The sequence below is a fragment of the Mercenaria mercenaria genome, chromosome 14, assembly GCF_021730395.1.
Source record: "Mercenaria mercenaria strain notata chromosome 14, MADL_Memer_1, whole genome shotgun sequence".
Lineage (NCBI taxonomy): Eukaryota > Metazoa > Mollusca > Bivalvia > Venerida > Veneridae > Mercenaria > Mercenaria mercenaria.
Window position 1 is genome coordinate 20,764,038 of NC_069374.1, and position 24,824 is coordinate 20,788,861.

The 24,824-nt window shown below is 35.1% G+C and overlaps 1 long non-coding RNA gene across 1 annotated transcript; it reads right to left on the reverse strand.

Annotated features, from left to right (window-relative positions):
• Positions 1 to 1,819: 1,819 nt before the first annotated feature.
• LOC128548387 (uncharacterized) lies at positions 1,820 to 22,976 on the reverse strand. Its single transcript, XR_008367001.1, has 2 exons — positions 22,532 to 22,976; positions 1,820 to 2,350 (listed from the first exon to the last, which is right to left on the reverse strand). It is a non-coding gene; the product is annotated as an uncharacterized LOC128548387 (long non-coding RNA).
• Positions 22,977 to 24,824: the final 1,848 nt, after the last annotated feature.

A 24,824-nucleotide genomic window follows, 5' to 3' on the forward strand; every position in this document is an offset into this window, starting at 1 on the left:
GTGCTTATTTTACTGGGTTTAACGTCGCACCGACACAATTATAGATAATGTGGCGACTTTCCAGCTTTGATGGTAGATGAAGACACAAGGTGCCCCTTCGTGCATTATTTCTTTACGAGCGGGCACCTAGGTAGAAACACTGACCTTCCGTAAGCCAGCTGTATGGCTTCCTCACATGAAGAATTCAACGCCCCGAGTGAGGCTCGAACCCACATCGATGAGGAGCAAATAATTTTGAAGTCAGCGACCTTAACCACTCGGTCGTTCGGCACTGTCGGTATAGTTAGATTTTATCAATATGTATTATGATTCATTATTTCAATTAGTTTTATTGTATTTACGTTCTATATAAAAAGAGTTTTGATAATGTGTTCAGTCCTACACAGTATCAAAGGTAAAGATGAGTAGATTTATTTATTCTTTTCATTGAATTTAAGAACATAAATTTATAAACTCAAATTAACTCCGTATCCGTGTTTGAACTGTTCATAGATATTGATATCATATTACATCAAAATTCTGATATACTCTAAAATGTTCATATATGACGTTAAGAAAGCATGAAATACCTAGAAGATATTTGTTTGTTTTGAGTGAATATATCTCACTGAGAAAGTTTATAAGACATACAATATAAAGGCTTTTTTGCCCTTTGACATCAAAGTGCAACACTGAATTTTGACCCAAGTACCTGTGCTGTGTGTGATTTGTTTTGGGTTTAACAATTCTTTGTCGTATTGTGATGGAGTATGTTCTTCTGATAATATGTAAGTCAGTTTGATCATTTGACTGAAATGGCATATTTCTAAGTATACTGATAAAAAAGCTAACTAGAAATCCTGATTCATACATCAATACCGCCAAAAGATAAAGTATTTTGGGATTAATTTGTCTAAACATTTTTACTTTTTTCGCCAAGGTAAAATCTTATTGAGAAATACTATTTTGGGTAATAGTTTTTGTTTTCCACCAAAAACCTAGTACGTTAGAAATTAATTTTTAAAGTATTATAATTTCAATAATAACAACAAAATATTTAGATAGTTAACATGATTAAACAAATTCTCAATTTTATAACTTCTGTGACAAATGCTGGACCTTCATATTATTTTGCCGTCCTCGGTTTGTGCTGCCAACGAAAACAGATATTCTTAATGCGGATGAAAGGCAACTTTTCTTAAATAACATTGACTTAGCAATATTCAGTGACACGGTTTGATCAAAATAATAATTATATTTCAAATAAAATCAATTTGATACACAAAATTAATACTTGATAGTAGATATTGATTAGAGTAATAATCAATTTAAAATTCGAAGTTGTGTAGGTTCTTTTTTAGGTAAATCAAATTATTTGTTTTCAGGCCATGACGACATTTCCGAGCATGGCAGCGGACAAGAATCCTATTCCGCCTGTGTAGGATGTGGTCCTAATGGAGGCAAGCAAAAACGTCCCTGTTTCGACATACTTCTTGAACTCTATGCCGTGAAATTGTAAATCATTTAGAATATAAATTTTGCATCCATCAAATACAACTGTAGTCAATCTAAAGAAGTTAAAACATGAATTTAAGGTCAAGACAGCTTTTCTGTTTTTGATGATGTAGACTGACTTATTTTATTTTCAAAATGTATCTCAAATATCTTGACAATTTTAAAAAAGTACAAGCTGAATATATCATTAAATCACACCTTCTAATCGTTTACCTGCACAACGCAAATAAGAGACCTACACATTTACAGGTTATTTCAAGACATTAAAAGGAAATCCTTTCTGGAAAAGGACATATTGTTCGACGCAGAAAAGAATGAAAACATGTCAGAACAGAAAAGAACTTTATTTTCTTTGCTTGCATTTTCACTGGTCAACGTTAAGATAATAAAATTTGAATAAATCATCAAATATTTGTTTCCTTTTGATAGTATGAAGTCAAATTGCATAAATAACGTTTCCTTTTCAATCCATTCAGTGTAACAATACCAGTTCGCATAAATTAAGTACTAGGGGATTACACGAGAACTATGGATTGTTTCATCAATAAGAAAAGAATGTTTATTTTTAGATTAATTAGTTCTTGTATTTGTCACACACTTTCTGAGGGACAAATTTGTCTCCGGTAGGTATATGAGCAGGATCTTTCTTTGGGCCGTCACCGTATTGATAGGGATTATGTTTGTCGATTGATGCTACTGCATTTTCTGGTGTGCCTTCATATTTAGGTGAAAATACATATTTGTCGGCCACACCACGGTCCAAAGCCTCTTGGCCTGACATAGTATTTGGTAGAAAGTGTCCCTGCGAATCTCGGTAAGGACAGTCTGCCATTATCTGTTTTTCCTCTTGTATTAACTGTCGAAGAAAAACAACATGCTGTTAGCTTTGCGTGTTTATCCTCGCAAAGGTACATGTAATACATTTTACAATTAAATGTTCCTTCAGATCTTAAACACAAATCTGTGTTTTACTTGTTTGGATAATTATCCCGTTGCACTCAGCCCTCATACTCAGGTGTTTTGTGCTATCGGGATTGTTCAAAATCAATCTATCGACAAGAAAAGCATTGATGTAAATATCAACGGGCGTCATGTAATTAAAAGAGAACAAGTTAAGTTTCATCTTTTCATAACTACAGTAAGAAATTCACAAATTATGTATTAAATAAACGCAATCAATACAGAAAAACAAAGAAGAAAAAGAAATTTAATATGCAGCTTTAAAGAATTATGAAAATTTCAAAATTTGTTTACTGTGACTAAGACAAATGTTTAGCGTTATGCAAGAGAATTGAAGGTGAAAGTGAGTAAAAAGTGTAACCTTTAACGTTACATTCATTCAAGGACCTTCAATAGAGAAGTAAATATAATAATACATGTTAAAAATCTCTCTTTTAAATTATTGAATTTTCGGCCACCTGGCCTTTAACAAAACATGAAAAATCATTGATACAGCTATGTAACATCCATTTTATAATACCTTTGTCTCAATGACGTGACGTCATTTCCCAAACGACGTAACGCCACTTCCCGTATTATTTCACATTTGTCTGTCACTCAATTTATGTGTTATATTTAACATTGCAACCATGATGAAATTTCGTTGCAAGCTTTTTCATCCATTTCTTCTCTATTATCTGCCTGTAAAGGCGGCCTTCATGGTATAACTTTTGCAGTACTACCACCTGCAAGTCCTTTCAGTATGACCTACAAAATGACGATTGATAGGCTTGTCAACCCGAAGTCTGATATCACCCAAATGTCCAATTATACTTTCTTTCAGACTCCACTCAGTTTCTCCAACAAATACTGTTTTATTGCATGGTTTGCACAGTAATCCATACACTAGATTGGTATCACTACAACTGGTATGTGTTACTCTCTGGTATGCGTGTCTGTGTGTGGTGTCAGCTACCTTCCATTTAAATATCAGTAGGCAAATGTGGCAGGAACATATATTAGGAGAAGATCTGAAAGCTCTGTTTGTTTTGCCATGTGCCAATACATCCCAAATGTTATTATCTCTTCTGAAGGCTAACAATGATGGTTCCTGGAAGACATGTCTCATACGTTCTGAATTATAGAGTACTTTTGGGTGTTTTCGCAGGATGTTTCGTATATCTGGTAACATTCTGGAATAGGTCAGCACCAATAGGACCCTCTTTTCTTCTGGTTCAGTCTTCTATTTGTTTTTCATAATACCTGTCTGTCTAATTTACCGGCCCGTTGCAGCTTTTGTTCAAGTTCTCTACTACTATATCCTCTTTTTCTTAGCTGTTGTTTCAGTTCTCCTCTGTGTTTGATATAGTCACGTTCTTTTTCACAAGTGCTTTTAATTCTTATACCTAGGCCATAGGCCAATGCCTTCTTGGTATGTGCTGGATGACATGAAGCTTTCTGTATATAGAGCTGTTATTCTGATGTTTGATGAAGAAAATCTAACTGGATCCAGTAACCATATAATATAGAATCAGTGATACAAATCGCATGAATATGACTATTCCGTATGACAGATCGATCACTACAACTCGTACTGAAAAATGACCATTTTAAAATTATTTTGGCAGCTGATAGGAATCTGATAAGAAGGTTAATAACACAGTTACAGAACAGGCTTATACCACACGTTACAAAAAGGATTGGTCTGATTATGAAAATATAAGCAACAATTTAAATGATGATGTCACAAATTTAAGTGATTGTTTTTCTTCCGACAATTCGATAAATTTTGTTATTACATCGTGTGAAAGTGTATGTGACGAAGATCAGCTGAATATTCTTCAAGAACAAGATGAGCAATCATATGAATCCAAAATTTTAAATGTAAAAGAAAAGACACAAAAGAGGAATATACGTGGACTAGGAGACCAGAAAGACCAGAAATAAAATCCAATGAATTTTACATGGAAGCCGAAGAAGATCTTATTCAAAACTCTCTTGAAATAGTTAAGCAGCTAGTTAACAAAATGTATAGGGAAGGAGCTATATTAAAAAAAATGCAGGCATACCTTATTCCACGATATCCATAGACATGAAGATTAAATGGCAACCCAAAATTACACTAAACTGGTGCACCATTAAGAACTAATGGAATAAACACACCAAATGAAAAATTAGCAGAGGTAGCTGAATATGAATTGAATGAATTCGTCCCGCAGTCACCAAGTTACTTACGAGACACAACAGATTTTATAGACAAGATTACACAGATTAAATAGTCCATTTCAAGTGAAACCATACTTTTTTGTTTTGATGTTTGCAAACTGTATCCATCAGTACCAAGATTTGAAGGCCTGCAGGCATGTGCAGAGGGGTTGACAAAGAGATCTAAATCAATAATCCCAACTAGATATGTTCTACGAATTATATAAACTGTACTGGACAACAACAATTTTATTTAGGCCAATAACACTATGTACAAACTGACGGAGTAGCAATAGGTTCACGACTACGAAACATTTTTGCATGCAGCTACATGCGAAAGTGGGAAGAAGGTGCAGCCATGGTTCTAAAAAAAGACTTATTGATGATGGATTGGGGCTATGGACAGGTGGCATTGAAAAGCTGAAGCAATTTAGTTAATTTTTTAATGATATTCACCAGAATATAAAAGCTGAACTGTGATGGAGTCATCAAATATTTTTAGAATTTTTAGACACGCTAGTTAGGTTAGAGAATGGTAACATATATACTAAATTGTACGAAAAACCACCAGACAAACAGCTCTGTATACAGAAAGCTTCATGTCATCCGGTACATACCAAAAATTAGCTATGTCTTATGGCCTAGGTATAAAAATTAAAAGAATTTGTGAAAAAGAACGTGACTATATCAAACACAGAGGAGAACTGAAACAACAGCTAAGAAAAAGAGGATATAGTAGTAGAGAACTTGAACAAAAGCTGCAACGGGTCGATAAATTAGACAGACAGGAATTATTAAAAACAAAAAAGAAGACTGAACCAGAAGAAAAGAGGGTCCTATTGGTGCTGACCTATTCTAAAATGTTACCCGATATACGAAACATCCTGCGAAAACATAAAAAGTACTATATAATTCAGAACGTATGGGAACTGTCTTTCAGAAACCATCATTGTTAGCCTTCAGAAGAGATAAAAACATTGATGATGTATTGGCACATGGCCAAACTAACAAAACTTTCAGATCTCCTGATGTATGTTCCTGCCACATTTGCCTACTGACACTTAAAGGGGAGGTAGCTGACACCACAATCAGACACACATACTAGACAGTAACACATACCAGTTGTAGTGATACCAATCTAGAGTATGGATTACTATGCAAACCATGCAATAAAACAGTATAATTATGTTGAGGAAACTGTGAGGAGTCAGAAAGAAAGAATAAGTGAACATTTGCTTGATATCGAACAGCAGGTTGCAAATCCTATCAATCGTCATATTGTAGGTCATACTGAAATGGACTTGCAGGTGTAGTACTGAAACGTTATACTATGAAGTTCGCCTTCACACACAGATAATGGGGGAGAAATGGATGAAGGAACTTGCAATGAAATTACCACATGGTTGCAATGTTAAATATAACACATAAATTGAGCGACAGACACGTGAAATAATACGGGAAGTGACGTTATGTCGTTTGACGCCGTGTTTACAGGAAATGACATTGAGACAAAACAAGTATTACAAAATGGATGTTACATAGCTGTATCAATGACTTTTCATGTTTTGATAAAGGCCAAGTGGCCGAAAATTCAATAAAGAGTGATTTTTTACATGAATTATTTTAACGTTACAGTCACAAAATATACACACTTAATATATATATAATTGAATATTTATTTGGAAAGACTTAATAAATTAATCAAATGTACAGTATATGCCTTAAAACATAATCATGTATCAATTCAAAATAAGAGAGAGAGAGAGAGAGAGAGAGACTCCCACAACATGCTGTACAAACACGTTACACAATCTTTTCTGAAAAGCAATACGTTGCCTGATAAATACCATGCGCTAAAACAGATCAGTGAATGTTTGCAGTTTTTTTCAGCGATAGATTAGTCCATTTTACAAGAAAACAGGTAATACTTTGTTTTTAACGCAATACCGAACAGTTCAACCGTTTTACTTCTATTTTGCGAAGTTATGACAAACTATTATCTGATGGTACATTGTAATCGTTCAATATGGTGGAAATGAAAATATTTAGTCTTTTTCAAACGTTCATCCAAGTTACTACCTTCTCCTAAGATACAGACCGTGCCTTCTGAAAGGACAATTCGTTTATTGTTTCTAAATATAGATATATTTTAGCTTCTAGAATAAATACGTACATGATCATTTCTTAAAGAGCCTTTCGAATGTGCTTTTATTAGTACATACTAACGAAATAGGTTTGACAAACAGGCATATGTAAAATGACCGCTCCAAAGCAATTCCGAACTCCATTAGAGATATCGGCCTCAAGGCCGGCGCCAATAAACATTCACTTTAACTTATGATGTTGTCTGCCTAAAATAAATTCTTGGGAAAAAAAGTTAGTTTATCAGGAAAGATGGTTTATAATGTATATGCAGTACAGTAATGTTTAAATCATTATAATAATTAAACACATCCTTCAATATGTAAACTCGATGTATCTAGAAATTTGCATCTGTCATATTATCATCTAATAAAGTTTAAATGAAAGACACTTGTTAAGAATCTTTAACTCACTGTTGCCTTGTGCAGTGCAGGATTTGTTGCTTGATCTTGAATAATCTAGAAAGACAGGAGCAGGGGCGTAGCGTGATCAGTTTAGATGTTACTCAAGGGAAGAGTGTGGGGTAGAGGAATCCCCTCCTCCGGCTGGATCTGGGGAGCCTCCCCCGTGGAAACTTATGAGCAAACCTAGAGAAAGCAGGATGGCTTCTGGTGACTTTCCTCACCAAAACTATGCTTCCTCAGTTTTGAACAAAATATTCACAAACGGCTCGGAATGTAAAGAAAGGTCTATATAAGTTGATGAACGATACAAATCGGGGTCGGTGAGAGGGGTGGGGCTGGCATTTTGGAAGGACTTGAACTAGGCTGTTTATTTATTCAGGACGAAATTTGTTATTCACAAATTAAGCAACATGAGCTCTTTCTCCAAACTTATTTGTTGTATACAAAATTTGCATTCACTATACATTTTACTATGGAAAGACAAAAGCGTTAAACATTGCAGTAATAGTATCAATGACGGTCCTTTCCGCGAGATTGCACGCGTAATCTGACGTCCTTCACCAAAAACATGAACAAAATGGCCTCGTTCCAAACATTCTTTCAAAATTGGACGCCAAAATATTCAAAAAGAACATTTAATTATAGCTTTAACTAATTTTTCTGACGTCAAAGATCACAACTGAATGATATGACTGGAGTTTTAAATAAAAACCAGGAACTGTATTTTTATCAGAAGGCGAATTATAGTTGAACGTGGGCGGGTCTTTTTTACTGTGACTAAAAGATCGATATCTTGACATTTATTTTGATTTTCTGATACTCCTGGAAAGCAAATCAGTTATATTTGTAGCAAGCTGTCGTAAAATTGAATGGTATTTTTGTGCGTTTATATGGGCATGAACCACACTGGAAGGCTTCTTGCCAGTCAATCAAAAGATTCACTAGCGCGATTCATGAATTTGCATGAAGTCCCAGAAAATAGCATTCAATTCTTAAATAAAGTACACATGTGTGCATACGTGTTACAATGGAATATATGCAAATCACCTTGCAATAAATACTATAAACTGCCTAGGAACTGATTAGACTGCTGAGGACAAACTTTGACTTATGCACAATTTCAAAACAGAAATAAAATGATGAAGCTATTTTAATAGATTCCTATTTCATTCTTCAAGTTCAAATATTTAATTACTGATGTCGTCTACACATTTCCTTTATTATCGTTTCGTGAACTTAGATTTTATATTTCAGCCTAAACATCTGTCACAAGACTTTTGTCTCTGTATCATTATTTACTTGATTTCCAAGGATGTAGAGATACATGTTTTTGAAAATCAATGTTCATGGCAAGGACGATTGTTATATTAAAATGCAACATGCAACTTGTAAACATTGTAAACATGCAACAGATGGCTAAAATAACCTTGGTCTAGAAATCAATATAATGCTTACAACATTATTCTTTAACTGCAATATTTAAAAGAGAATTTACCGTAAATGCTGGTTATGAGCATTTATTACATATGTGTATCCTAGGTTTAAAGAAATCGAGGTATTACCGTATTTCAAAGGTATTGAGGTGTAGGATGTATAATTATTTCATGCGTTAAATAATTTTGATTGATGTATTTTACTGGCAATACATTTTGGGAAATGGGTGTCAGGGTATAAGAAGGTGACTGATGTTGAAACTTTATTTCTCTATAGTCCCCTTTCCCACGACTGGGTGAAGTAGGGATGAGTCTCTTAGCATAATGACCCAGAACGTATAAGGTAAAAATTAATGAATTGATAGTTTATATGACTGATGTTGAGTGTTATACTATGGCAATGCGGATAACAAAGCCTAAATGCTAATTTATGAATTTGTTCTTTTTGCTCCCGTTCATTCTCTTTGATTATGGGATAGATAATTTAGTTTTGTTTAAGCGTAGCGAAATAGGAAATAATTAACAAATAATCAAGGCCTTCGAGTGGTTTATCGTCTAATTTCCCACGGTTCAGAGTTCAGATGCGTAGGAATTGAACCACGAAGGCGTTAGCCCGAGTGGTTAAATACTGAAGCATCTTAACCGTGGTAAATTAAACAATAAATCACAACATTTCCGTCTTTGTTTAACTGGAAATCAAATCGAGCCATGTTAGAATACTTGGGAATTCATAGATGTTACAGAAACAGTTGTTATTTTACTAGTGATGGACAATTGCCATTAAGAAGATTGTTCTTATGGTCAATAGTAGCTACAGTATATATGCATCTGAAATCATATGTGTATTTAGAATTTTAAATACATTTAGATTTAAATAAGTATTTACAATAACAAGTGCAAGTGGAGCAAGAAAAAAAACAAAATTTAGAAATTTTGATAGAAATTTTGATAAAAGAGCAACAACAGTCTGCCGTCACAAAAAATTATAACAAAGTCAAGGTCCAAGACAACAGCATACTCATATGCTATGACATTGTCCATACCTCCATACCTCCATACCAACTCCTGATCAGTTTTTTATTGCTTCTATGGAGTTTTTAACCTTTTTAGTTTTTATTTTTGGATCTTAAATGATACTCAGCTGAGTAACCGAGTATGCCACGCTACGCGCATGAGGAGGATTTCAAAGAAAGATTTTGATGTCCTTTTGGTGTCATTAAACTGTAAGAGGAAATAAACAACACATTTGATTAAAGATTTGTTGACCTCAACATACTTCGTAGGTCCAGGAAGGTCGTCATTGACAAATGTTAAATGCGGGATAATATTCAATGTTACCTTTGAAACGTTTTAATTTCAAATATTGATTGTCAAAAAAAAATCGTACATTAATGTAAGTGTTAATATCAAACTGAAAACGGCGGAAAGATACGTGTCAAATGGTTTTTGCGATGTGCTTATTCAATACAGATCTGATTACATCTGGGTATAGATGTTTCATTTAAACGTTTTGTTCACGTGTCTTGTAGCACATAATATACTACTTCAAATCTGATACATTTTAGAATATGTGTATTGTTTACATCTGTTTTAACAGGTACAGTTCCTTTGCTACAAATATTCAAGAATTGAATATTACGCATGTGTCATTTGCCAATACTAACTGAAATACATATTTGATATGTTGCATTTAGTATTTGACATATAACTTTTCGTATGTAACATTTCAAATGAAATACAGTCAAACCTGTGTTAAAGACCACCTCTGTACAGAGACCACCTGGCTCTAAAGACCACATATTTTGTTTCCAATTTTAACATGTACAGTGTATTTTCACCTGTGAATAAAGACCACCTCCCAATAAAGGCCGCATTTTGGCTCTCCCAAGGGTGGTCTTTATAGACAGGTTTGACTGTAGTGTGCAATTGGCATGGAACTTAGTATTTGGCATTTAGAATTCGAATGAATAAAAAAGTCTAACTTTTAAATATAAACAATCATATTGGAATTTGAATATGCAATGCTGTGCATTGAAAACAGATTTTGGAAGTATCTATATGTCTTTATTTGATAACAAATCTACAGTTGTTTTAAGTGTTATTTTAAGTATACAACAGTTATCACCATTTGATATAATATAGATTTGTTTCAATATTATGCATTTAACATTTCTTTCAAGCACACAGGAGAAATAATGCTAAAACGAATTGTTAAAACAAAAACGTAATAAGATGAAGAGCCTAGTAGGTATTACCCTTGGAAAAGTGTTAATTTTGTATTCCAGAAAGGAAGAACTCTTGGTTAAAAATTAAATTTGAACAAACGCGCAGATCTTACCCCCCTATATCTATCAGAGGCTTTTACAATTTGTACATGTTTTCTAAAATCACAACCTTATGATCCAGTGCGATCGCTAAGTTTTTGTTTTGTTCTACTGACGTACAAGCAATGCTATTACTTTTTCCACTGGCAACAAACCAGAATAAAAAAAGTAAAACAACACTGTACATGTTATACCCTACCCCTAGGTGTACTATAAGAACCATGATCCTGAATTTGAAAGTGACTTACCCATTTCAAACTTGTATGTTTCACATAAAACGCGCATTTCAGTAAATGGAAACTATGACTTGTTGCAGAAATCAAACATAGTTTCATTCGACGGCTACATGTAAAATTTACAAAGTTTTCATAGAAATTACGACTTGAAAGAGTGTTTGGTGTTTCATAAGTAAGGCATGCGATTCACGGCAAAATTATTCAAGGATCGGTTCCTCCTGGACATTAAACATGCAACTAGGAAAGTACTATCTGGACTCTCCTGCTGAGCCCCTAGTTTTATCCAATGCGCTGGACGAAATCCGTTTAATGCTGGTAAAATATTTTGGAGTAAAGACAGTGTTCATTTGTGAACAGTTTACACGGATTCGCATGAAGCTGTGACTCACAAGAAAATATTCCAGCCACACTTTTTGCTCAATTAGGTGTTGAGTTTTCTCCCTCAATTTGTGGTAATGAAATATAGTTATACGATAAAACTCGAAATGATGAATGAAAATCATCTAAGAAATGATTTTGAATTCGCAATCATACAGTAGTTTACATTTTATTGTTTATTTTTCATTTAAATTAAATCCACTTTGTACATTTATGTTGCATGAACACATTTAGCGTACGTGTGTAGTTAAACGACGATTGACATACATTTCCATATCATCCAGTGAGAATTATTTTTTTATGCAGAGGTACATACAATATGCGGGTTGTCTCTGTGATATGAAATATTGAGACAATGTGACTGTGTGACTGGAGCACGACAGAATATAAATTACCACTTATAGAGTATGCATAGTACCCATTACATGTAACCACACTCAGTCTGTTTTAGGTGTGAAATGCGCGATTGAAATGGGTTATATTAAGTACGTTTACCCTTTCATGACCATTGTTCTTATATAATACCTAGGGGTAGGGTATAACATGTACAGTGTTATTTTCTTTCTGGTCTGGCGCCAGTTACTTTTTCCAGCGTTGTTGACTGTTAGGTAAATATATCCAGCTAAGAAATTTAATATACTGTTTTGTGATCCAAAGGTCATGAAATGCAGTTTAAAGACTGGTAAAGTTTATTAAATAAATTCAACTGGCTAGACTGTGACTATTGAAAGCAACCTCAGAATATAAATTCATTTTAACTGTATAGAACATATTAATCTTTTATGCCAAGGACCTAGTACGTACACATTAATCTTGGTTTATTCAGAACTAATTGCAAATACATACTTTTCTATTTAAATTTCTGCATTGAATTTCTTGTGCACTAAAGCAAAGAAAAAATCAATAAAATGACCTTTATGTCTCTTACTTTTTTAAAACTGACAGGTTTTTCTGATTAAAAATAATGTTATTGAATTTGTACACTTGTAAACACGACGAATAATAAACACAAAAAGTAAAAAATCACACGATAGCTGACATCATTTAAAAATTGTGCAGTCTGGGTAAATAATCAAGTTATTTTTTTTCATCGATGTTTGTTAATGAACGTTTAAGTACAGCATTTTAAATAACCATATTTATTCACACAGCGTTTGTACCGCTTATATTTTGATATTTCAATAACCTGAAATAACCTTACAAAGTACAAACTAAATCAAGGTACATAACTATTGATTTTTTTAAGTGACAAGACGGTATAAATATTGGTTTGTTCACAGTTATATTAATAATGAAGTATTGTAAAAGCTTAATGGATGATATCATGCAAAATTATTAAAATCTAGAAGGTATTTTAGTCACAAAAACAATTGTTTTTACCCTGTGTATACCTTTAGCTCTGTTGACCATATTGTGCAGCGAAACAGAACGTTTCGGCGATATGCACAACTAGCCTTTACACTGATCACTTCTAAATCTATCAAGTTTTGTCGAAATCTGTCCAGCAGTTTGACATGTTAAAGCCGGACAAGATTTTCTATTTTTAGCTCTCGCTACCACTTAGTGCAGCGAGGTAGAACGTGCCAGCGATGTGCCAATTAGGGTTGGTACTTATCACTCCTATGAAGTTTCGTCAAAATCCAGCCAGCAGTCTGACATGTGGAAGTCCTACAAGATTTTTCTATTTTTAGCTCATGTGGCCATTTTGTGCAGCGAAACAGAACGTGCCGGTGACATGAACAACTCGGGTTGGTACTGATTACTCCTGCGAAGTTTCGTTGAAATCCAGCCAGCAGTTTGACATGTGAAAGTCGGACACTTTCTTTTCTATTTTTAGCTTTTTCGGCCATTTTGTGCAGCGAAACGGAACGTGCCGGCGATATTCACAACTAGGCTGGTATTGATCATCCCTGTGATGTTTCGTCGAAATCCAGCCAGAGGTTTGACCTGTGAAAGCCGGACAAGACTTTCCAAATTTTAGCTCTGGTGGCCATTTTATACAGCGAAGTGGAATTTGCCGGCGATATGCACAACTTAAACTGGTAATGATCACTCCTGTAAAGTTTGACCGAAATCCTGCTCTGGTGGCCATTTTGTGAAGCAAAGCAGAACGTGCTGGCGATATGCACAACTAGGGTTGGTACTGATCACTCCTGTGAAGTTTCGTTCAAATCCGGTCAGCAGTTTGTCCTTCGATCGCCGGACAAGCTTCATGCGGACGGACGAACGGTCGAACGGACGGCGGAGGCAAAAACAATGTATGGGAGAGACATAAATAGGAAAGGAGGAGCAATTATTTTACACAAAAACATTAAAACATTGTACTCGAAAATTCCATCCCCCCACCCAACCCCCACAAACACACACCTCAGCACGAAGAAGTTTCTTTTTGCTACAGATATACTGAACGTCTTAGAATGAACGCTTATTTCACCATGTTCACATTCTATAAAGGAAACTGTTAAGAAAAGCTTCTTGTTCAACCTGGTTGAGTGTTATGTTATGCAATTTTCATGATTTACTTCAAAATTGCATTGACCTTCTCTAAAAATTACACACATGAATTGCAAATTGGTCAAAGGAGGTGATGGCAAATGAATAAATTCATAATTGTTTATTTCTGCAATTGCTTCATCTTTTTTTTTTTCATTTTTCTGATATCTTATGTTTTCGCAAGATGGAAAGTCGAATATTACATACATAATTTAACGTTTGTATATTTCAAATAGCATGTAGTCTGTTTTTTTTTGCAGGGGAGGGCCCCCGATATTGTTGTTATAACTGTTATGTATGTTCGATGTATGTACAAATGTATGTGAACTTAGACTTTGAACCCGTACATAAACAAAGTATTGTTTCTGGTTCTGGTGGTACTTAAATTAATTTTGATTATCATCTATTAGATAGTTTGAACATAAGAAGTAGTAAAGGCTGATGATCTCGTACCGGTACCGGATCACTTCCAATACGGTACCAGATCATCATGTTATGCCATAGGCCCCATTGTGAGTAAGGACATTTCTGGTACCCTATTGGAATTTAACATAGGGTACCAGATCACCATTTAGGGTACCAGATCATCATTTAGGGTACTATAAAAATTTACCAGTAGACAATACGAGAAAAGGTACTTTCTTTCTTAAAAGAAATGGAGCGGCCCTGAAAAGGGCCATTTTGTTTTTTTGAGTAGCATCTCTACTCAGTGGTGCTATCAGCCGGGGCCCTTTGGACATAGGGGTGAACCCTAACAACCCTGACGTAGCGATGACCCATGTATCTCTCCTCCATTATTTGCCTTTCTGCCCGTCTCCACTGTTCTCTTTCTCTTAAGGATCGGATGATCCTTAACGCCTCATTCATTCTTCGTTGGGTGTCCCTCCACCTCTCGTCTTCCCTCCTAAGTGTATTGAGGATACTGTTCTGAAGAACAGCAGCTCTGGCTTCAAGTTGTTGTAGCTCCTCAATTTGCTCGGCAATGGACTCCACTGTGAACGAATGATGAACTGTAGGCCAATGTACTTGCTTATATATGGATCGCGCGGACCGGATAGAGAATCAATATATTAGCCAATGAGATTTGATCTTACATGGAGGACCAACATCTACATGGCTAAATTGAAAAAAGACCAGGACTACTGGTCTTTTTGAGGGATGGGGTTATTGCACCTTACTACTACCCCTAGATAGGGTAAAAAAAAAGAAAACAAGAATATTTTGTTTACACATTTTTTATTGAACAAGTAACTGTATTAACAAAGAACACTAAGGGTACAAATAATCATGGTCTAACACATACAATTTAAACAAAGCTAAAGCAAGTTTTTCAGATTGATCTACTGTACAACACAGACAATGTTCAGGTTTAGCTAGTGATCTAGCTTTTGCATACAAGTGTCCATAGAATTGTTTAAACAAAGTTCCTACATCTTTGTCATTGAGATGCCAATATCTTGGCTCTAAACGAAATTTGATTGTCAATATAGTCTCAAAATCATATCCTCTGGCTAAAGCGTCCAAAGCAAATATGCAGTAAACACCACACATGGCACTGCTTCCACTTTGAAGTCGTATGTTGTTCCTAGTCCAGCTTCGGGTATTGTTGTCCAAGAAGGGTCGAATAGCTTCCTCTAAGGGTGGTAATCCATTTGGGTCAAAGTAGATGGCTGTATTTTCTCTGAAGTAAATAGCCACCCAATGTTCTCCAGGTTTATCTGAGTCATGTGTGTTCACTATGTAAGCTTTCACATGACAGGCTTTCTGCTTCGGTAGATGATCCTTAGGACACACTTCTCCATTGAGTGTTCTCAATATAAACGATTTATCCAAGATGTATTGAAGTTCATGGGTATTCATGATTCCAGGCGTCTTTCACTCGATCTGCCCATATACCCATCCAGCTTTCCCGTGGATCTGATTGATGACGGGCTAACTTGTCCCTTATATCTACCCACATATGCAGGGCTTGTACTTTCTCACTGCCATGCATATCCATGAGCTCTAGTTTTGGATACCATTTTTCCATGACATTGTAGACCTTTTAAAAGATTTTGGCAGCACTCTGCCACGCAGTTGATTAGATCTTTAGGGGCTTCCTTAATTAGTTTTTTTCTAAACTGAGGTTGTGCCTTGCCTAAAGCTAACATCATTGCCCCATGTTTCTTGATCAACGGTGTTTTACGTTTTGCCATCTTTATGGCTGTCCCAACAACAAATGGTATTGTTTCTGTGAATGCTCGGGCTTAAATAGGCGACAGGGCATCAAAGTCTGTTTTTGTTGCATCACTGATCGAACCTGATCTAAGCGTAGATACTTGTTGATTCAGTGGTGAAAATTGGGCCAACATTCCACTCGGATACCCTGTAAATGAGGAAGAAGGTAGGTTTGCCCAAGATGGAGTTCGAGACAAAGTACTGGACAAAAACGATATTGGGGTTGAGTTTCGGGACGGAGGCGAGAACGAAGTTTCTCCCGGTGTTGATTTGCTTACAGTCCATTTACCGTTTGGAGTCAAATAGGTTAAGCCATCATGTTGATTCACCACCACTTTATCAAATCTTGACTTAGGAGTATTAAGAACAGAGGTTGGGTTAGTACTCTTGGATCTCGATTTCATGTGTCTTGGAGTTTGAAATCCAGACATGATACTGATGGTTGAGAGAGCAGATCTGACTGGTGTTGTCTGATCAATCACATCAGAGACACGACTGACTGGTCTCAAAGGCGAGTGTTGTCTTAGTGAAGATCTTCGTCTTACAGTCACAAACCGACCATCGAGTTTTCTCATGGGTGCTGGAAGTGTTCTCTCTGTGGTCTTGCCCGAGTTCTTGACTTGTATTTTGACTTTCAACGGTGATTTGCTTTTCTTTGCTGGTGATTTGACAAGTCTCTTTTTGCGTTTCTTGGCTGCTTGCGTTTTGACAGATCTTTTCTTGACATCTTTGTCAAATTTTCTCAAAGTCTTTTGACCGTCCCAACGAAGTAGACTTCGAATCAAATCACCTCCAAGAAATCCACTGCCTCCTGGTTTCAGTATCAATTTACGTTTGGTTTCGGCATCCACATTGATCTTGGCTGCTAACGTAAACCATTTGATCATTTCATGCAGACCCGTTTGTAATAACTGATGTCTTTTATGAAGATTTTTCTCCTGGCTGAGCGATTCCAAGGCTCTGATGACAGATTGTGGTGTATAATCCATGACGAATTGTCTTGACGTGAATACCTTCTTCCTATGATTTCTTCTTTTATACTTGTCCCGTGTATACAACAGGACCTAGATTTCCTCCAGTCACCCAGCGATGAAAGATATCTGTTCTCAGTCTGTAGGACTCGGGAGTTCTTGGATGAAAATCAATCACTAAATATCCGTGAGGGACTGAAATGGCATCTCGGTAGGCTTGGAGTAAATGTGGCAATTGAATTTGACTTGCCAATACTTTGATTTGTCCTTTATCTCTAGTATTTTGAAACAGAATCATGTATTGCGCATTCAGACTCATTGTTCTGCTTGCTTTGGATTGTTGAAACATGGTCTGGGTGATATAAATCACACTGGCATTACGATGATGTCCTCTTCTTGTAAACCAAAGTTTGATTTTTTCTTCATCTTTATCGCTGAGCATGTCGTCAAACACCACCAAATGAGGAATACTGGTATTGCTGACAATCTCCTCGTCGTCGTCTGGGATGCCATTGACAAACTTGATAGCCTTCTCTCTTTCTTGCAACATAGCGTAGGTAGACTGCCATTCTTTGTAACACCACACCACTTGTTGTGGTACAGTTTGAAACACATCCGTTTTAAACTCAATCAATTGTTTGACAAATTGTGTTTTACCAGACCCACTTGGTCCAAAAATGAAAATATTGCAAGGATGTTGAAAAAGTAAACTACTTTCTTCCATGATGGTTTCAATAATAATAATGACAGCATATTCTGTTTTACATGTTTATTTATACTGACACAAACAATATTGACAAAAACAATGTTCACAACAAAACAATGTTTACAACAAAAACAATAACAATGTTCAGTTCTCATCACTCACGTTTAATGTTAGGATGATATTTACTCATATATTTTCGGAGCATGTACATCCTTATAGAGAGATTTATATTCAAGTCTGTCTTTGTTTTTCTTATGTCTTTGTACTTGACGTAGAGACACTTCTTTGCTTGCAGAAAATTGCACAATGCACATTCTATATCTACCAACAAATTCTCTGGCAAATTGATCCACATGTCCATTTTATCATCGCCAGTGTGGAAGATGGAGAAATCTATGCTTAAGTCCGTCCTGTTCTTGAATTAGGTTGTGAATAATTCTATTCGAGTGTCTGACGAAAACCCTATGTGTACATGTTGTACTTTACTGTAATGCGGTTTTCTTATCGATATATTGTGATGTACTTTACATATATCTTTTATATCACTTTAAAAATTTACCATTGTCAGGAATACTGCCTAGCTATTTTCCACCTTCATCGTTAAAATGCTAAGTTAGAATGTTTTAGTCTGTCGAAGCCTATTCCTTATATCCATTAGGATGGATCCAAATCTATTTCCTCCATTCCACCTCTTAAGATGCATTGCATTTGAATTTCACATGTTCATTCTAATTTTCCAAATATGATCTCGGGGGTTGACCTCTTCAAGGATTTTTGACCCCGTGGCTAAAACAAGATGTATTAGATTTTCATTCTATGTGAATTTAAGCCAATTTGCTTAGTAAAGCACTTCTGTAGATTGTTGATCCCATTGTTTCACATTAAAATTGTTTGATTTTATATTTCCCAAACGTTTCATCTCATGAATAAAGAGTCGTTGAATTCATGATGCACCAAGCATGATCTCTTTCTTAACATTGCATCATTTTTGTAAATTGAAAATATTGCTCACTGCAACATAAACTGCACTGTTGTCAGTAAAACTTGATTTGTACATGTTGCTGAAAGGGCTTTCTCTTCCGTTAAAGAATATCATGTCCTCTGTAACCCTAATGTTTTCATTATATCCGTTTGTCTTAAGTAATAACATAACTTTTTTCTGTTGTTAAATAAATACCAATTTCATTCAACACTTACGAATGATTTGTTGCTTAAAATGTTGAAGTCAGAATGATCAAGTCGGTCTAAGTCTTTTCCTTATATTCTTGTGTGTGATAACGGATTGTCATAAAATGACTGGCATCCACGCATGTTAGCAAGTCATATTTTAAACTGCTTCAATTAAGTAAACACTAAGCTTTATCAATACAACTTTCTGGTTCATTTAAAAATGTCCAACGTTTCTTTCATGTGAAAAAGTACCACCCCTTCTCCAATCGTCTATATGTAAATACTCTCTTTCACGAAAACTTATACATATAAAAAGGCACGCGCCATTTTCTGTTTGATAAGGTTGTAACAGGACACTACTGCACATTCAAATTCTGTTTACACCCTTCCTAACATGTAAGCATTTCTCGCAAGTGCTGTCAGATCGGTCAAAATTCCAAGCCTCTTATGTTGTCGATGCATTGACGACCACAAATCTTCATAAAACTTAAGGTATGACCCACCTAATGGCGAATATTTCAAATGTTCTAAACAATGTTACAACAATATACTATATCCAGTGAGAGACTTGTATGCAAAATTTAAACAACTTTTATCGTTAAATTTTGTATAGATCTAATCAAATTTCAAAAAGATGACCACCGTCCAAAACGTTACTTAATTTTGGTAAAAGAAACATCAAACTATTGGTACACAATTATAAAAAAAAGAAAAAACAAAAAAAACTGTGAATATCATTTTTAGGGTACCTCAAGTAAAAGATTTTAATGAGACAGAATTATAATTCCAACATTAAAAAAAATAAGACCGAGTCTTCTGGACTGTTTTACATTTTGTCCACTTCGTTCAAAATATCCTTGGGGGCAGAAGTAAACCCTACCTATATTCTTTCACAATATGCAATCTAAAGAGCAAAGGCAATATAGAGAACATTTTCCGCAGGTAACTCAGTATTTTTAAAGATGTCAAACCTTGCCCCTTCTGTATCAGAGGTAAAACTCATTTTGAACAGCAATACATTACTTATCAAATGATTTTATTTTCACTTTTGTACGATAAATCAATAATATATATTTCGAAAAAGAAATATAAGGGGGAAAATGACCCCAATTAGGCTTGAACCTATGCCCCTGAAAAAAAATTAAGTCATAGGAATTGAATACTCAAAGGAGGTTACTATTACTCGGGTCATACATTAAGCTGTCTGAAAAAAATGCTTATAAATCTTGCTAAGATTTCGAGTTACCATCACCTAAGCTTAGCTTCCAATAAGAGACAAAGTACATAAATGGAACACGGCTGAAAACGGATAGAAAATGAGCAAATATTTTAGGCAAATTGTTTATTGATTTAGTACAAGAATTTCTTGTTCTATGTTACATTGAAGTTTTGAGACCTTGTTTTTTTGTGACTTTTCAGTTTATATGTGTAAAAAAGTGATTCTAATTATCTTAATCAACACACAGGGATCACAACCGCGATTTTGTTAAACGTTCGTACTAAGTGATATCAACTACTTATAGCTACATTTTTACAGAAAAAAAATATTTAAATTTTTACGCTACTAGAAAATCCAGCGCTATCTTTAGCTATCATTTTCCGAAAACCGCACGTCAAGAACTAGGACGCTAGATTTTCTGAAAATTTCCCTACACGAAGGTCAGCACTCCATTTTTCTTTTACAGAAGAAAGTACTTTCTCTTATTGTCTATTGGCAAAAAATAATCATAGTACCCTAAATGGTGATCTGGCACCCTATGTTAAATTTCCATAGGGTACCAGAAATTTTCTGACTCACAATGGGGCCTATGGCATAACATGGTGATCTGGTACCGTATTGGAAGTGATCCGGTACAAGTACCAGATCATTCCTGACTCACAATGGGGGCTATGGCGTGGCATGATGATCTGGTACCGTATTGGAAGTGATCCGGTACCGGTACCAGATCATTAGCCTTTACTACTATCAGAGCAGTTAAACCCTTTTGCATAGACCTTCAGTTTTAATCAGAATTAATTTTAACCAACACAGCAACGGATATGCCGTATTGTTTTTTTAACAAACACAGCAAAATACCTTAACATTACTCGTGAAATGGACGATATATTACATGTACCGTCTTGCTAAATATGTATTAGTACCTTATCAATGACAATTTTACTTCAAACCAATCTCTTTTATGCTTAGATAATGGAGTCCTTAGATACAGCTGAGATATAGCCTTTATCTATTTTGCCTCCATATAGAGTTACAAACATTGCGTCTATAAAGTTATATTTTTCAATTATATGTTTCAATATTGAAAGATAAATCATTCGACTCTACTAGTTTTTATATATGTCTCGTTAAATATCACCCGTAAAACGTGTTGCATTACATCCATGAAAGTTAATTTTTCAGTGCAGGATAAATTATAGACAAATTTCAGTTTGCTATTAACAATTACATTAATGTACGATCAATTACAGGCATTTAACACACAACAGACAAAAGATCACTCCATAACAGACGCGTGAAATGATACCTGTTACTATATTTTACCTTTGGTAATTGTGCAAGGATCCGAGACTATCATACATTTGTCTAATTAAAATAAATGCTGTATATCAATGACTTTAAAGCGGCATACCTCAAGATTGTTCGATAACAACAAAAAATATATTTTAGATATCTTGAAATAAATGCTTAATCTTAAGAATGCTATTAAAACTTAGTTACTGACAAACTTCATGTTACAGAAACACATGAGAATTTCCTGTTTTTACGATGAAAATTGAAAAGCGTTTGTCACGCTTTAAATCCAGATAAACTGTCTCGATTATAAATATCTATATTTTGAAGTATATTATATTGGTTACGACGACGAGAAAATGCCGCGGCGGTCCGGGATTCGATTTTCGGCATGGTCATCTTTTTTTCTTGATTTGGAATTTTTGAAATATTTTAGAAACATAAAATTCATATTCTAATGTTCATAATATTACCAAACTTCAATTTGAAAGAAAGTGCTTTTAGCCAGTTCATGAGTCAGCTCCTTTAATGATTAAATAATTTCAATAGAACAAACACACGCAATGCATCGCATAAATTTGTTGTATTTATTTACAAATGCATACAAAAAGAAATTTCTGATACCTACCGTTACTGTTCTGTACTGTAACAGTAAAACCAAACGACCGAATTGAAATAATTAAATATTAATTGTCAGTTATACTAAAACACTCAAAAGATAAAAGACGTTTTCTACATGAATAGTGGCAAAACGCAACATGTATACCTTGCATAATATTAACATAATTTCACGCCTCTCAAACCTGAAACTTTACCGGGAACATATACAGATATTACAGTTTCTAAATATAAACAATGCTTTAACAAATATATATAACAAAATAATTATTGAGAAAAATATTTGTACCTGAGCTGTATAACGAAATCACTAATTCCGCTTCAAGTGTTCTCACGAGTAAGTTTAAGCGAGGAAAGACATGTCGTTTGTATTTCGAGACATGTTATAGCGCGCGTGTATGCGTGCGCACATTAATCAATACTGTATATCTTCCTTCTTCTGTCTTGGTTGTGCAACCAGATTAGATATGAAATCAGTTAATTAAGAAGTACATACTAGTTTAAAACGTATCTTTTGAATTAGATCATTGAAATGTCTCAATATCTATCAAACGAAATGTAAAACTAGAAATTCTATCGAAATCATATTAAATAATCCGTTGTTTAAATACATATTGTATCATAGCTCGGTGTTTTTTCTTGACAAATTGGTGCAGGTAAATCGTATACACTGAATGCAGGGTGCGGTAATGAAAAGTGTGCAGGTATTAAATATCCGCACGCTTGTTACCGCACTGTTGGTATAGGTTATAGATTATTTATTGATCTTCTTATGCAATTAAGTTTGCCGAAACGGAGCATAGCGTAGTGAAGGCAAAACTTAATACGTAAGAAGTTCAATAAGTGTATCTATAACCTATTTATAGTTTAAACACCCCATTTTATTTAACTGACAGGTTAAAGAAACAAAAAGCTCTCTGAAGTAAACTAAACCTCGCCTTCTTCAGTCTCTTGGATTTCATTGGCTAGTCTTATCTTCACTTACTACAACTTTATACAAGGTCATTTTAGAGCCAACCTTTAGCAAAACAGTTGATCCAGTACTGGAAGATTTTAATTTAGTTATCATAAATACATAGTAGACGACTAAGTCTTATCGAGTAGTTTGTGCAGCACAATTTCATATTCTTATTCAATGGAAATATGATATGCAGGTTTAACTCGTAAAGATCTAACAGTACAATTTAAGCAACTACATGTATAAATAAAACAAGACAAAGTAGAATCTAAGTGCATCCTGGTTTTTTTAGACCAGTAGATGTAGTGAAAGGTGCAGAAAGGTCAAACTTGAACTATGAAAGTACAGCTTGCATTAAATATGAAGCTAAAAATTAAGTTGATATTTGAGCCGCGCCATGAGAAAACCAACATAGTTGGTTTGCGACCAGCATGGATCCAGACGTCTGGCCAGGATCCATGCTGTTCGCTTTCAAAGCCTATTGGAATTAGAGAAACTGTTAGCGAACAGCATGGATCCTGACCAGACTGCGCGGATGCGTAGGCTGGTCTTGATCCACACTGGTCGCAAACCCACTTTCTTGGTTTTCTCATGGCATGGCTCATTTATCTACTTGGTATGTTTATTACACAGACACATTATTTCTTGTATGCAGTCCCTGCTTTGGTAATTGCTCCGCCTCCTAGAATGTGGGAAATCCATAGTAGGCGGAACAATGAATACTCATTAATTTTGAACTACTTCATGATTAAGTGGGTCAGATTCTTCAGATATGAAACAATATGAAAATAAGTTGGTTACGTTTTTGAAAATCCCTCGCTTGTCATTGGATAAAAACGATGTTTGAACTATAAGATAGGAAAGTATGCCAGCGTGTATGGGCGTGTCTCTAACAGCAGACAGCGACGTATATTTTATTGATTTTCTGCGCTCGCATTGGTTTATTTTACCTGAGCAGGGATTTTAAGTACTCACTGAACTGCTGTATATGGCAATGTGGAACGCCTACTGAACTACCATATATGGATGGCTATGATACAAAACAGAAAGAACACTAAAACTCTACGCTCCCTCGTACAAATCGTTTACCCTCGAGTTTCAATGCTCTTTCTATTACTTAAAGGGGAGAAAATAAAACAAGATAAAACATACATTTCTAAAAGAGATATATGTAATGGGTCTTTTCGATGATAGTGTCCAGCGCTGCTACAATACCCCTGCATATATTTACCTTGTCCGTTACCATATGAGTACAATGTTTGTTTTGTTGACAAATGACCCGCGTTATTTTCTGATTGTCCTTTCTGTACACACCACGTTAAGCGAAGGTACCTCAAACATTCATTGTTGTTTTTTCCCGGATGGACGGACGGACGAGATGCAATACAAAAGTCCCTTCTGTTTACACTAGATCTCCAGTTAGGAATTCAAAAGAATGAAAAATAACTGTTTATACAAGTTTGTGTAATTATGTAAAATTTTGTTTGAGGATGTTGGATACGTTTCAGGCCAATTTTTTCTACAATTAAGAATTTTTTCATACTTTGCATGTTTGAAGATCTTTAGTATCTATTGCATATAAAAGCAAAAAAAGGGTAGGTCACCGAACTCCTTGTCATTATAT